Source organism: Caretta caretta, chromosome 7, assembly GCF_965140235.1.
Source record: "Caretta caretta isolate rCarCar2 chromosome 7, rCarCar1.hap1, whole genome shotgun sequence".
Classification (NCBI taxonomy): Eukaryota; Metazoa; Chordata; order Testudines; family Cheloniidae; genus Caretta; species Caretta caretta.
The window spans coordinates 116940668-116954917 of NC_134212.1; the positions used below are offsets into that span (position 1 = coordinate 116940668).

Below are 14250 nucleotides of genomic sequence, written 5' to 3' on the forward strand. Positions count from 1 at the left end.
CATTTAATCACTGAATGACACATTTACATGAATACCGGTACATTACACAAACATTTCCAGCACCAGATATCAAAGAGTGGACCTTTCAGTAAATTAAGCAGCTTGATTTGTAAAAAGAAGCTGAATCACCCCACTGGACCATTGTCTGTTCTCTGGAAAACAATCATGTTTTTCCTGCCTTAAAATAAAACACTCATTCCTGAATGTCAACATTTGTTAAGTTTGGCTATTTTATACTACTAACTTCATATTAGGCCATAGGTATAATGCAGATGCAAGACCTATAGCACAACAGCAGTCAAAAGCAGCCAGTTCTTTAATATTTAAGGGGTTGAGGATACTGTCTGTGGAGGGGACAGGATTATACACCCAAATCCCCCGGACATTAAGATTATTGTCCAATGATTGCTAATTAGAGTTTTGGAAGCAGGGAGATCAAAATCCAACCCCAATTCTGAATTTTGCAGCTGGTTCCTATCTCTACCGTGGGCCAAACCAAATTTCACATCTGAACAAAGTCACCTTCAAGAGTGTCCAAAATTTGTAGTCACTGAATAACTTCTTCACACATTTTGTGTGTGTATGTGTGTGTGTATGTATATGTGTGTGTGTGTATACACACACACACACCCCGCAACTTGCAGCGTACACTGAAGAGCAGTTAACTAATGTATTACCTGAAAAAAATAAACTTGTTTAAACAATTTTGTTAATAATATACACACACAATAGCTTATATATACACAGTGCATAATTTAAAGAAAAATCTTAATAAAACAGACAGCCAAGGCAAAACTCTGTCAAACCTGGCCCTTTCCCCTGTAACTTGCAGTCTCTCATTAAAAAAAATTCCCCTAATATCAAAAGGAAAAATCCTTAAAACAATACCATTTGAAAGGCAAATTAGAGAGGGGGAGGAAAGCTAAATCTGTGTTGGAATATAAAAAGTTGTGAGACTGCATGTTATATATTATATCTAAATGCCTTAACATGAACATTATTTGCAGCATTGTCTGTGTTTTAACATGAATAGTGGGAGAAAGATTGATTTTAATTTCAGTTTGCTTTCATGACCCACATATAATACACACAAGACTCTGCCTCTTTGGCTTATTATGCCTGGATCATCATTTCTAAACATGGGGAAAATCATGGTTTTCCAACTGCAAAAAAAGAATAAAATACACATAAGCAAAAATAATCCAATTAATTTTCTATTAAAAACAGTTAAATCAATGTCATCAATAGTTTAAAAGACACTGTTCAACATGAAAAAAAAAATCCACACACCCACCTGTAAAATAATTTTTTCCTAAAGTTTGAGAACTAGAAATTTTCTGTGGTACCTCCCCACCTCAGGAAATTTTCTGTTTTATGGCATCCTATGTATCTAACATGCTTATTTTTACATGCTGAAATTAAATAATGCCACTTAAAGATTTCACACACACAGAGAGAAAGAAAGAGAGAGAGAGAGAGAGAAACAGCTTTATATCTGCTGCTTTGCTATGCTTTTACTTGTTTGAAAAGGGAACCTGTCTAGAGGTCAGAACACACAATTAGAAGTCAGGTGTTCTACATGATAATCCAGCTCCACTACTTACTCATTGTGACCTTAGACCCAGTCACACTGAGGCTGATTTTCAAAGTACAGATAGGAATTTGACATTCACCTCCCATGGCCACAGAGTCAAATGGAGCTGATCACCTAACTTCTATTTCTTGTTTTGAAAATCTCCCGTGGTCTACCTGGCCCAGCTTTTCCATCAGTAACACAAGAGGAAATAGTGCCTAACTGACAAAAGTGTTGGAAGGCTAAAATCTATCAATTCTATGAAGTGCTTTGAGATCTTTGGATGACACGAGCTATAAATGCAAATTGGAGTATTTGTTATACTACATCAGTTCAAAAATTTCACAAACTATTTTTAAAGCTGCTTTTGAAGCAACACACTAAACTAAGAGAAGTGCTGTATGTTGGGAGGGGCAAATGCTGAAAGGGAGAAATAGTTCCTTCCTTTCATCCTTTTCCCTCTCAATTTTACATAATTTGATGTCTGAGAAAAATGTTTTGTTTTTCACTACCACCGGAGGGCAGCAGTATGTAAAGCTGCTTCTGATCTGTATGAAAAGAGTAGAGGAAACAGTATGGGCTGAAACAAAGAGAGAGGAAAGTCAGAGACCCAGCGAGGGATGGAAAGTTAGTTATACCAGTGAAGCTAACTGCTTGTTAAAGGAGGAGTGTGCATCCCATCTGTCTGTTACAGAAAGGCTGGAACAGTTTCAATAACATTTCAGAATACACAAGACAATGAATATATGGTCCAATCATGTAATCCTTCCTCTTAAAAATAGACCCACTGATTTCAATGGGATTACACACACAAATGAGGGTTGCAGGGTTTGAACCCACGTCCTTGTTATACATTAACTGTCACTGAACTTTGAGAATGAAGATCTTCCTGTTGCCAATACTGCAATTTGTTTATACAAATTCTGCATTTCTGAAAGAGTTCTGATTTTCACTCAACAGCTAATTGGTTCAATAAATAAAATCCTGCTTTAGAAGAAAAACAACAACACAGATAAGTTTGTAACTGAAGCTTAATCAATGACTGTTTGTGTATAACTGAAGTCTTCTAGAATGATGAGATTTGCATAAAGCCATTTTAGAATCATTAGTCTGTAAGTCTTATATGAAAGAAATACAAGTCAACCAACACCTCTCTGCACACACAGCCCTAACCAGGAAAAAAAAAAAAAAAGTTTTTCATAGTGGTAGCCGTGTAAGTCTGTATCAGCAAAAAGAATGAGGAGTACTTGTGGCACCTTAGAAACTAAGATGCCACAAGTACTCCTCGTTCTTTTTGCAGAAAGAAAAAGTAAGTGTGGTGGCTAAATGATTGCCCAAGACAAGGAAAATAAAATTATGGGCAAAGCAGTGAAAAAAAAATCCATTTTGATCTACTCAGGACAGCACTAATTAAAGTTTTACTTCCCCCACCAGACCTGATACTTCCAAGTAGAAACCACACAACACATTAAATGTCATCAAGCAAGCTACTGATCAGTTTTCCCAGTACACCAGCCAGAAAATACATAACCAGCAGTAAAAAACAAATATAACAGGCTACAATCTGCCCTAATTTGCACCTTGTACAATACACTTGTACCGTGCACTTCAAAGGAATTACACAAGGTGCAAGTCTGCACAAAATTTGCCTCTCTTCAGTACAAGTTCCCACTGTTGTAATTCAAATAATTTGCTGGCACAAATCTCTCTTCTCTTATGACTGAGCAGAAGTTTAGATTAACAAAACCCTGATAAACTCAATACAAAAATCATCAACCCAAATTAAATTCAATACAGTTGGAACACTTTGCCAGTAGTATAAAATTCTGTTTGGCTTGAAAGTAACCTCTTAGTTACTTTTCAAATTTTATATATGTTGTATATTAATAAGCTCAGAAGGATACGTTTTTATTGATAAATGTCAGTAAACATCCATTTCATTGTACACACACAAACTGATGAAAAAATATTTCCACTGATAATTGAAGTTTACTGATAGGCAAAGTAAGAAAAATGCAGCTCGAGAACTAGAGTTTGATTTAATAATATTTACTTTGTATAATTTGACATGTGATGTTAACAATTTGTGTTTTAAGTTATAAAGCTTTAACTTTTCGAATCTCAACATCTAGTCATTAAATAATTGTCTGCATAATCTCCTGCAACTGTGAAAATTCTTAACCACCAAACATTATCCACTGAAATTATTTAAAAAAAAAAAAATCAAATTCTGCCAATCCTATATGTTACACACAGACAGCTACTAAATTTTAGAATATATTAGAAAAAAATTGTTACAGGCTTAACAGCAGCTCAAACCACTTTTTATATGCATTATTTGGTTTCACTCCTCCCCATAATAAATAAATTGTGGGAAGCAGCTACTTTTGCATATTTTCTATAAGATGGTTTTTTTTTTAATCCCTTTGATTACATACTCATCTGTCAACAATATACAGATGTAAAACAAATGTAAACAAATACTCTATCAGAGGCAATACCAGACTGTGTGGGTTTTCCAGGTGAATCCCTCATATTCTTCTGTGACCAGCATTTTATACAACACATACTACTACATACACAGCTCCTCTGGTAGCCCTTTACTTCCTTGTTTAGGAGGTAATTTTTTGCACTGTTTATTTTTATGAAGACCTATTTTAGGCTGCTATGGGCTTTTGTTTACATATTAAACCACCTGATGCCTCCAGCTTTTACAGGAGCCATATAGTTTGCTAGTGAAGTCATGTTCTCTCCAATACATTCAGTGAGTTCCCTGGAACAAAAGGATTCTAAAAAGAACTTAACATTTATGGAAATATAAAATGAATCGCCTCTGCCTACTCATCCTTTAGGATTAAATAAACATTCTTAATACATGATTCTACTTTTCAGATGCAGCTCACTGAAGCCATAGGGAAAATACTAAGGAATTGTCTTGGCAGCACAAAATCCACAAAGTTACAACTTCACAAATACTAGAATTCATACAATAAAAGTAGCAAGGGTCAAGTAACTTATTTTTATCTTGGCCAATCAAGTAAGTTTCCTTTTGATTACAGGACTTGTTAAAGGGAAAGGAAGTAGATATCAATATTTTACGTGACCGCATATAACACAGGAGAAACAGATTTGTTGCTTGGTTAAGGATTTGAATTAGTCTTTCATATTCTACATGCTACATTTGCTTTCTAAAGGGAGCATTAGACAATTATTCAGAAATATTCTATTAACTTAGACTTACTGTGCTGTTATACAAAGCTTTAAATTACAGTGACACTGAATTGGTTCCTCTTGTTAAAAAATAGACTATCCTGTGCAAGCTTTTTTTTCCCAGGAAGTTAAAATAATCAAAAACATTTGGAGATAATGTAAATGTTTCTACTTCCATACTGTTATTAGTAAACACTGTTAATTTCGCAAAAAGAAAAGGAGTACTTGTGGCACCTTAGAGACTAACCAATTTATTTGAGCATAAGCTTTCGTGAGCTACAGCTCACTTCATCGGACGCATACTGTGGAAAGTGTAGAAGATCTTTTTATACACACAAAGAATGAAAAAATACCTCCCCCCACCCCACTCTCCTGCTGGTAATAGCTTATCTAAAGTGATCACTCTCCTTACAATGTGTATGATAATCAAGTTGGGCCATTTCCAGCACAAATCCAGGTTCTCACACACACACACACACACACACAAAAACCCACTCTCCTGCTGGTAATAGCTTATCTAAAGTGACCACTCTCCTTACAATGTGTATGCATACTGTGGAAAGTGTAGAAGATCTTTTTATACACACAAAGCATGAAAAAATACCTCCCCCCACCCCACTCTCCTGCTGGTAATTTCACGAGTTATAGCACAAAGCAATATAATTTAGAGAATATAAAAAGGCAGTGAAAATCTTAAATACAAGAGACTGGTAGCTCAGATATCACTGTTATAGTCAGCATTTACGGGAAATGCCAGCAGAGAAGCCACAGCCTGACTAAAACATGGAGACTGAACTCCCATTTTATCAAGATTAGGGTGATTTGGGAGTGTGGACGAGAGAGGAGGAAAGAAGTTCATGATCAACAGTGGGCTTCAGTCTCCCTGGCTGCCAATCAGGTAGCTTTCCAGCACAAAATTCACTTTAAAGCTTATGCTCAAATAAATTGGTTAGTCTCTAAGGTGCCACAAGTCCTCCTTTTCTTTTTGCGAATACAGACTAACACGGCTGCTACTCTGAAACCTTTAAAAACATGTTAATCTACATAAACTGTAGGGGCTGGTGGTGGTTCTAAGAATTCAAGCTTTCATTTAAAGAGATTATTCAGTTTCTAGCAGTGATTTTGAGTACAGATAGTCTAGATCTAATGATCTGAAAATCCCATGGCAGAACTGGTAACCAGTTGTGCTATGTTCCTCAAGACACCACAGCAAGGTTACATGTGTTACACTAGAAATAATTAAAATCCAAATGCGCATGAAAATTCAGAAGATCGGCTAAAGTTTCTCAGTCTCTTGGTTGCAAGATTATTTTTAGTCCTTCACTGAATACTCTTGAATCTAATACTTCATGGAAATGATTGCTGTCACCATAGTTACTTCATCTAAACTCCTGGTATTCACACTGCAAGATTTCACTGTCACGAATACTGTTAAAAATGAAATGTTCAAGTAATATCTATTACACCTTTTTGGCAGCACTTTGCAGGACACTATTGAGAGGTTCATGACTGCAGGAGAGCTGAGAGAAATTTTATGGTTTTGCAATATTTGACACTTGCAAGTTGAGGCCCTCCCAGATGTTAATAATTAGACATCTTTAATTCCAACAACAGGACCAGTCCTTATTTCACAAAATTTCTTAGCTATCCCCTTGTCATATTATTCAAGGAGCTTTTACATATTTTAACATGCCAATTTACTTACATTAGACATTTAGAAATGGGAAAAGCTCAACGGATCAAACATGCCTATCATTTTGGGGTGTTGTTTACATCAGCTTACAAAGACAATGTAAAAGAGTGAACCCTAAAATTAGAGTTGATTAAGCAAAACAATATAGATAACTACTTGCTATGTAATTCTGTCTCCCCATATATATTGTTGCCACACACGATAAGGCACTATCTAAGGAAATTGAATTTTTAATTAACTGCATTTTGTCCCTACATGACTAGCAATCATGAGGGCCCCCAAAACTTCAGTGGTGCGATAAGATTGCCATTGACAGACAAAGTGAATACTCAGCCAAACCACTGTAAGAACCTAACCAGAGATCAAGCCAGGCGGTGCTTGATCTGCAAGGAGGCCACATCTCTTTGGGATTTGCCTTGATGATGATGATAACTAAATTCAAACTGGCAAAAATTGGTATTTTATGCTAGCAAAACAACACAGAACATCTGCTAACCAATACAGTCAGGTAAATGGCACGCTAGTTAACATCACTTAACAGCTCTGAAAAGGAACCTCATAACAGAGAGAGCACCTGTCCCCTTCAGTTCTCATAAATTGTGCCTGGGTTCAGTCATATCAGTGCACAGATACAATCAACAGAAACGAAGAATGCCGTTAGCAACGTTAATCATAAGATGTAGACTTTATTACCATGCTACCTAAACAACAAGGGAGCCTGATTCTGCATTCTTTGCACACTCAGCATTCCCAGTGAAATCTACAGGAGTTTGGGGTACGCAAGGAATGCAGAAGCAGGTTCCAAGTAAACAACAGTTCTGCAACCTCATCTATAAAACAGTTTCGGAAATAGCTGCTGAAAAGAATCACTTATGCTTAAAAAAAAGTTGTTTTATCTCCAAGTGCCTATATCAACATGTGGGCAGAAAGGGTGGGAGACTGGAACATGGACAAATGAAAACTGTACGTCATCACAAACAGGCTTCGCCACTTAATGACGTGCTTCAGAACCTCCTTCTAAAACAGTGCCAGCCATGAACAAGATCTATGTTCAAACAGAGTCTATTTTAAAACACCAACAGGCTAGGCAGTGAGAGAGTGAACCAAGATGTGCTGCAGTATTTAGGCAGCCATTATAATGTAAATGTGTAAGGTATTAAAAAGTCTATATATGGTGCAAAAAGAAAAGGAGTACTTGTGGCACCTTAGAGACTAACCAATTTATTTGAGCATAAGCTTTCGTGAGCTACAGCTCGCTTATGCTCAAATAAATTGGTTAGTCTCTAAGGTGCCACAAGTACTCCTTTTCTTTTTACGAATACAGACTAACATGGCTGTTACTCTGAAACCTATATAAGGTGCACAGTTTCTGTGGTCTATATATAATGCCAAAAGAACGAACAATCAGAATCCATACATAATGATAAGCCTCTGAGTATTGGGGTACACAGGTCCACTGAACCAGACCATGTCTGTGTAATCATCATGATTCCACAACCATATTGTCTTATGGATCACATCATATACCCTGCCCACACTTTGGATGTGTGCCACTTTAGGAGGCAGCCATAGGCACACAAAGAACTGGTATGAGAAAGGTAAGAGTAAACTACATCCAATTTGCTCTGAACATCACATTTCCCATGATGAACATTTAGGCTCCCATATGGCTTGCGTCACAATATCTCTTTTAGCAAGATGATTGCCACTTGCAGCCAAGTGTCAAGTTTTAAATATAAACTTTTCAAAATATATTTACATGATTTTCATATGATGAAGTGTACTCTTCGGCACAAGAATGTTCACAACAAAAGGGGTACATATTTAAAATTCAATATATATTTAGAAAACAAAGATGCACTTTAACATCACAGGCACACAGACTACAAGCTATCCTTTGGCACACATAGGAAGGGAACTCAGAAGGAAAAGTTAAAACTGTTCAAGCTTTTCCTGTTTCTTACTTTTCAAAGGACCGTGATGTGTCTAAATAATTAACAGTAAACCAACAAAATGCTAAAAGAACTAAGGATACAGTCATGCCAAAATCATTAAAAGAGCTCTTTGAGCGTCCACCGTGGGACCAATTTATACTACTTCAGGATATCCTAGCATGTTTTAGCTCTGAGCAGTATGTATCACTTTACGAGATTATGTACTGTAATATTTTCCTTACAATATACCACAGATCCTTCTTACTCTGTACTGATCTTTACAGGGGCTGAAATTAACTCTCTGATGTGAAGTCTGAGGTTTTAAAAAAAAAAAATTACAAACACAGCACAATCTATTTATTTTTAAAGAGAAGCACATATATTACCTAGAGGTTAACAACTGTACAACTCCTTTGTAATTAGAGCCATCTCTTTATAAAGAATTACTTTGCTGAACAGAGTTTGATTTCAGAATATGCCCCTATTTAAAGAGAGGTTTAGTACTATGTTACCTAAGAAACATCGGACCTTGATAGTGCAGGCACAGTGAATATAAAAATGTTAGTACCTTAAATATTACTTTATCATCAAATGCTACAAGTTGCATCTCAATACATTTTGTAACATACCAAACTGTATTTCAGACACACAGAAAATATGCAGTATTGTCAGACAGGGTAATTGTAATGTAAACAAGGATTATTTTAGTCTTTACAAGCTTGCTGGGGAGGCTGTTAATTCTTCCATATCATCAGTTCCTTTCCTCCTCCACCAAAAATATTTCCATAAAGAAATGCAGTCATCTCCTCCAAGATGAAGCACAACGCAATGTGTAAGCAAAATTAAATATATGGATATAAAAAAGAAAAAGGGAAAAATACAAGGATTTCTTCAATCCAAAAAGCATCTACAAACCACCACCCCAGGAAACAAGTACACATAATGAACTTCAAATAATTTCAGAAAACCTGCTGATCAATCATCAGGGCTTGTTAACAGGACTTCCCAACAGTGGGTTAAATTAACGTCTGGGCTAGTGCAACATAACGTTTACCTAACAACCCCCCACCACCACCACCACACACACACACACACACCAGGGATGTAGCAAGAAGCCTCACAGTGGTCCCACACTACCAAGGTAACCTGTACCAGACACAGCAAGCGTCAAGCTCCTCTGAAAGACACTGAAAAAGCCAACACCTACCTAAAGATGGGAAAAGAGAAACAGCCATCAGAATCTGATGGGAGAAGGAAATAACTGAGTGAACCATCCCAGCTGGAGCTAGGTGGAGGGAAGAGGAAAGAGACAATCCCCAGCACCTCACCTACCAAGCGCAATTAGCGTGGAGAGCAATTCTTCATCATTCCTCAGAAGTTCGGAAAAGCCAGTAGCAAGGGAGAATTTTCTGTATTTAATTATCATTCAAATTTAAATGATAAAGGCTGATATTTTAGCCACATCTGAAATGTTCAAATACTCTCCCAGTGAAAATTTTATTCCCTTATTGTAAAATGCAATCTTTCCAAAAAGATACTATCCTTGGACCCTGAGCACATCTTCCCCCCCAATCTTTAGATATCTATTAGACAAGCCTGATACCAATGTAAAATTTGATCCCTGTCTAGTTTTACATTCTTAATCCCGTTAAGATATGTACATGTACATACCTAACGTTCTTTACTAAACAGTCCTAGACATGGTGTACATATATTACACACACACTAGTGAACAGTTCCTTCATGATGACAATACTGAAATAAGGACCATCACACATTCTTTCAGCAGAAACGCTCATTTCATAGAAAGCCATGATATAAATCCAAGGATTTCCTAATTGGAGCTCACACAATGAAAATGTTAAAAGAAAACCACATGCAGAAAGCTAAAAAAATTATTCACTGGTCAGATGGAAGCCTTTCAATAATCTAGTGTTCTTAAAGTAGAGTACTTCCATTAGTGTGATTTAATTGTCAAGATAACAAAGGAATGCCCCTCCCCATATCTCTTGCCTTACTGATCTGTCATGTTGGGAAGACAGAATTATACCAGGATCAGCAGCTAGCCACAACCAGTACTATTTACCAATCCTACCTCTGCTGTTATGTGATGTAGGGGATTCTGCTTTACATTTCTATAAAAAGTAGAATAGGGAATGTTATGTTGCTCTGATTCTGACAAAACATGGAAAAAGCTTTCCCTTTTCAAATGAGGAATCCAAGACACATCAATGATGTTTTTTGTTCAAAATCATCTTGCTTTATCATCAGATTATACGGAGGTGATTGTTTCCTGATCATTTCACTTGTTACATCTACAGAAATCCAGCACCTCAGTAAAACAAGTATATATATACATAATGTTTAACGTGAACTGAAAGGATCCAGCTGCAACCTCCTAAATCTTTCATTTTACTTGCTCAGAGCTCAAGATTAACCAAACAGGAAATCAAAATATTCAAGCTCAAATCTTTTTAACAAGAATTGACAATTAGGGTATTTTTTAAAATTGGAATGTATCTACAATGCAATATTAAACTTTCAAGATGCAGAAATCCTTTTCAGAAATCAGCCTAGGGTTATACTGAGATCATTATACAAGCTATGCTTAAAATATGGCTGTACATGTTGTATTACTTAATATGACCACCACCTTCTTCAGGCCCTTAATTTTATAAATAGATGCACCCAATAATACCTGAAGATAGTTAGATCTATAGTTCCATGAAGAGTGTATGATTTTTAAGGGTGTGATTTTTTCCCTATTAGAAACAAGTAAATAGTTTATATATAAAGACACCAAAGTAATTTGTCAAAAAATCATTGGCTAATTTTTGTTTCAGTAATTTTTGGTTCCAGAAGGCTGAGACTGTGTCACTACTGCAGCAATTACAATACATGCAATTAAAACTCAATCGTTAATATTCTGCCGTGAAAAGGTCTTTGTGCACATGCATGCATAATTACATAAAATGCATGCTTTCACAGTCTATATCAATTTCAAATACATTAACTAAAATTACAATTAGCATAATCTTTTACTACTTTTTAATTTTATATATAAAGACTTTTTTTTAAATTTCCATATCTACTCTTATAAATCCATGTGCAGTCTGAACGCAGTATTTCTCCATTAAACTTGTCATGCTGAACTGCTACGTAGTCCACATACAAACACAACCGTAGTCAAGTATGTGCAACAATCCAATACAATTATGATTACTATAACTCTCTAGTGACTTAAAAATATATTTGTGTAATTTACATAGACAATGAACACACTTTTTACAACCACATGTGTATAAGAAGCTGTCACTAAATGTTCTTCACAACACATCTACAGTTCAGATACAAAAATTATTTGATTGCAGAATACATGTTTTTAAAGAGAGGCTGTTTGTATGGCTCCAACAGATTTGCCACAAAATAAATGCCGTGAAACAGGGAAATGTCACACCTATATGAAAAGATGGGGGGAGAGGTATAGCTAGCACAACCACATAGTACTGTAGATGTAATGATTACCCTAACATCAGGTAATCATTACTCTGTATGTCAGTTGTTACTAAGCACATACATAAAGCATCTTTAATTTCTCTTCAGCCCGCTCACAATGTTTTGGTTAGAGGAAAGACAGTATTGTAAAAACTGTGCTTCCTTATTTTTTTAATATTTTTTTACCATTTTACTATATGAAGAAGATGCATCATAAAATAGTATCCCAAAATGCAGGGAGGCAAGACACCACCAATTAAGTGCTAACTATACACTAAAAAAATTCACACCCGGGCACACAATATGCAGTAATTTGAGTTTATCCCACCCGCTCATAAACCTAGAGGCTATACAGCTGATCTGTACCATAGCTAGCAAACAAATTCCAGGCAAAGATTTATTAACATTGTTCCCTGCAAACCAGGGGGCAACACACAATATATTTTTTACTGATGACTGCTATGTTTGTCTCCTGCAAGTGTTTGAACCTGTCCATAACCAGTCTCTAGAAAGGGTTTCCCCTAATAATTATAAAGCTGACAACACCCCTCACTTTGTTTATAGCGGGGGTGGGGAGGGAGCAAATAAAAGATATATTTTTAAAGCATGACACCATGGCATTTTATTTCAGAACCAATATCCACCACCTCCACACACACCCCTTCTCCCAGTAAGCCTGTTTTACCTGCTCATAAAGGGGCCTTAGTGCCTTTGTGTTTGGGGCTTCCTGCTTCTGCTCTCTACCATCTCGGCTGTTGTTCCTGCTTCTTCTGTCTTGCTGCCTTTTAGGCCCAACCCCTGCCTGCTGTCAGCAACGGCAGCCTCAGCACAGCCCGGAGCCGAGACTCCTCCACCTACAGGCTCTCCCTGGCAGCAGCAAGAGATGTGAGAGTTTCTGTAGCTAGTGCTACAGAACATACTCCACAACCCTTTCACCACCACACCAGCCTCTCCCGTCCCTTCTCTCGCCACTGCCACTGACTTCCCCTCCAAACGCAGCCCCCCCACCCCATCCCTCAGCTGTCCCCCCACAGCCCTACTAGCGCACCCCTACCCCACCCCCTATTCCCCAACCCCCTCCAGCCCCTATTCCCCAGCTTCAAACCCCTCCATTCCCCAGCCCCCATATCCGATCCCCTCCATTCACCAGCCTCCTAACCCCCAACTCCCTCCACCCCCACCCTCAGCCCCCCTCTTCCTAACCCCCCCAGCCCCCTCCACCCCCGCCCCCTCTTCCCTAACCCCCACCCCCCAACTCCCTCCACCCCCTCTTCCCTAACCCCACCCCCATTCCCGAATCCCTCCACTCCGCAGCCCCCTATTCGCGCCCCCTGCTGCAACCCCACCGAGTTCCTCTCCGCACCCCAAGCTCCCATCTCACACCCCAGCTTGCTTCGCCGTGCCAACCGCCCAGCCCCCTCCTACTCCCCAGCCCAGCCCAGCCCAGCCCCCCGCCTCTCCGCACAACCTTCCCTCGGTGACCCCTGCCCCCCCCCCGCGACTGCCCAGCCCCTCGGCTCACCGCCCCAGCCCCACTTACCGTGAGGGATCCGCCATCCTCCTCAGCCACTCTCAAGCCCGGCCCTGCCGGCCCCCTACCGGCCGCCGTCACCGCGCACCGACCCGTCACGGGACTCCCCACCCACAGGCCTCCGCCACACCATCGAGAGCGCCACCGCCGCAGGTAGAGCGCCGCGCGGCGCCGCCATCTTGGATTAGGGCGGAAGTGCCCTTGTTGCCATGGGCAACGGTTGGGCAATGACCGTGATTTTTTTTTTTTTAAAGGGGGGTTAAAATAAAGGAAACTGGTAACTTCTACAAGACAGCGAGTAAAAAATAAGGGGGTGGGGGAAAAAAGACAAAAATAGCCATGTACCCGCTCCCCCACCATGAGGGGTCCCACCACAGACACTCAGGTGCCCTGGCCTGAGCTGATGAGGGGCCTCATGATGTGACACCCACTGACCCCTTCCCAATATCACCAGAAGCCGCAGAGGCCAACACTCACCATGTTCGGCCGCGAACAGCCCCTTCTTTTACTAGTGTTCTGACAGTACTTGGTCTATCGCCTTAAGGAGCTCGGAACAATCAAGTCCAGCCTCCCTGACCCTGCCCTGGGGTCTAATCTAATGCGCGGATTCAGAGCTTTCTCCCCTTTCCTAAGCATGCAGGGGGCAGGTGCTCAACCCACAAAACCATCCCTCCATGCAAGCACTCCCTCGTTAAAGAGACATTAACGAACGCCAACTCTCGCCACTCTATCCCACGGCTTCACAGTGTTGGCTGGAAGCCCCATCTGCTGGAATCAGCAGACTGAGTGTGAATCTCAGGTTTCATCTTAAAAA

The 14250-nt window shown here is 39.1% G+C and overlaps 1 protein-coding gene across 4 annotated transcripts in view; it reads right to left on the reverse strand.

The window, feature by feature from the left end:
- The window catches only part of SHOC2 (SHOC2 leucine rich repeat scaffold protein), a 109380-nt gene extending 95819 nt beyond the window's left edge, over positions 1-13561 (reverse strand). For 3 of the 4 annotated variants that reach the window (XM_048857227.2, XM_048857230.2, XM_048857229.2), the window contains exons 1-2: positions 13446-13561; positions 12591-12772 (exon numbers count right to left, since the gene is read on the reverse strand). The gene's annotated coding sequence lies outside the window, so the exon portion shown is untranslated. The remainder of the gene's footprint in view (positions 1-12590; positions 12773-13445) is intronic. The other variant, XM_048857228.2, reaches the window with a different exon arrangement.
- Between the last annotated feature and the right edge of the window lie 689 nt (positions 13562-14250).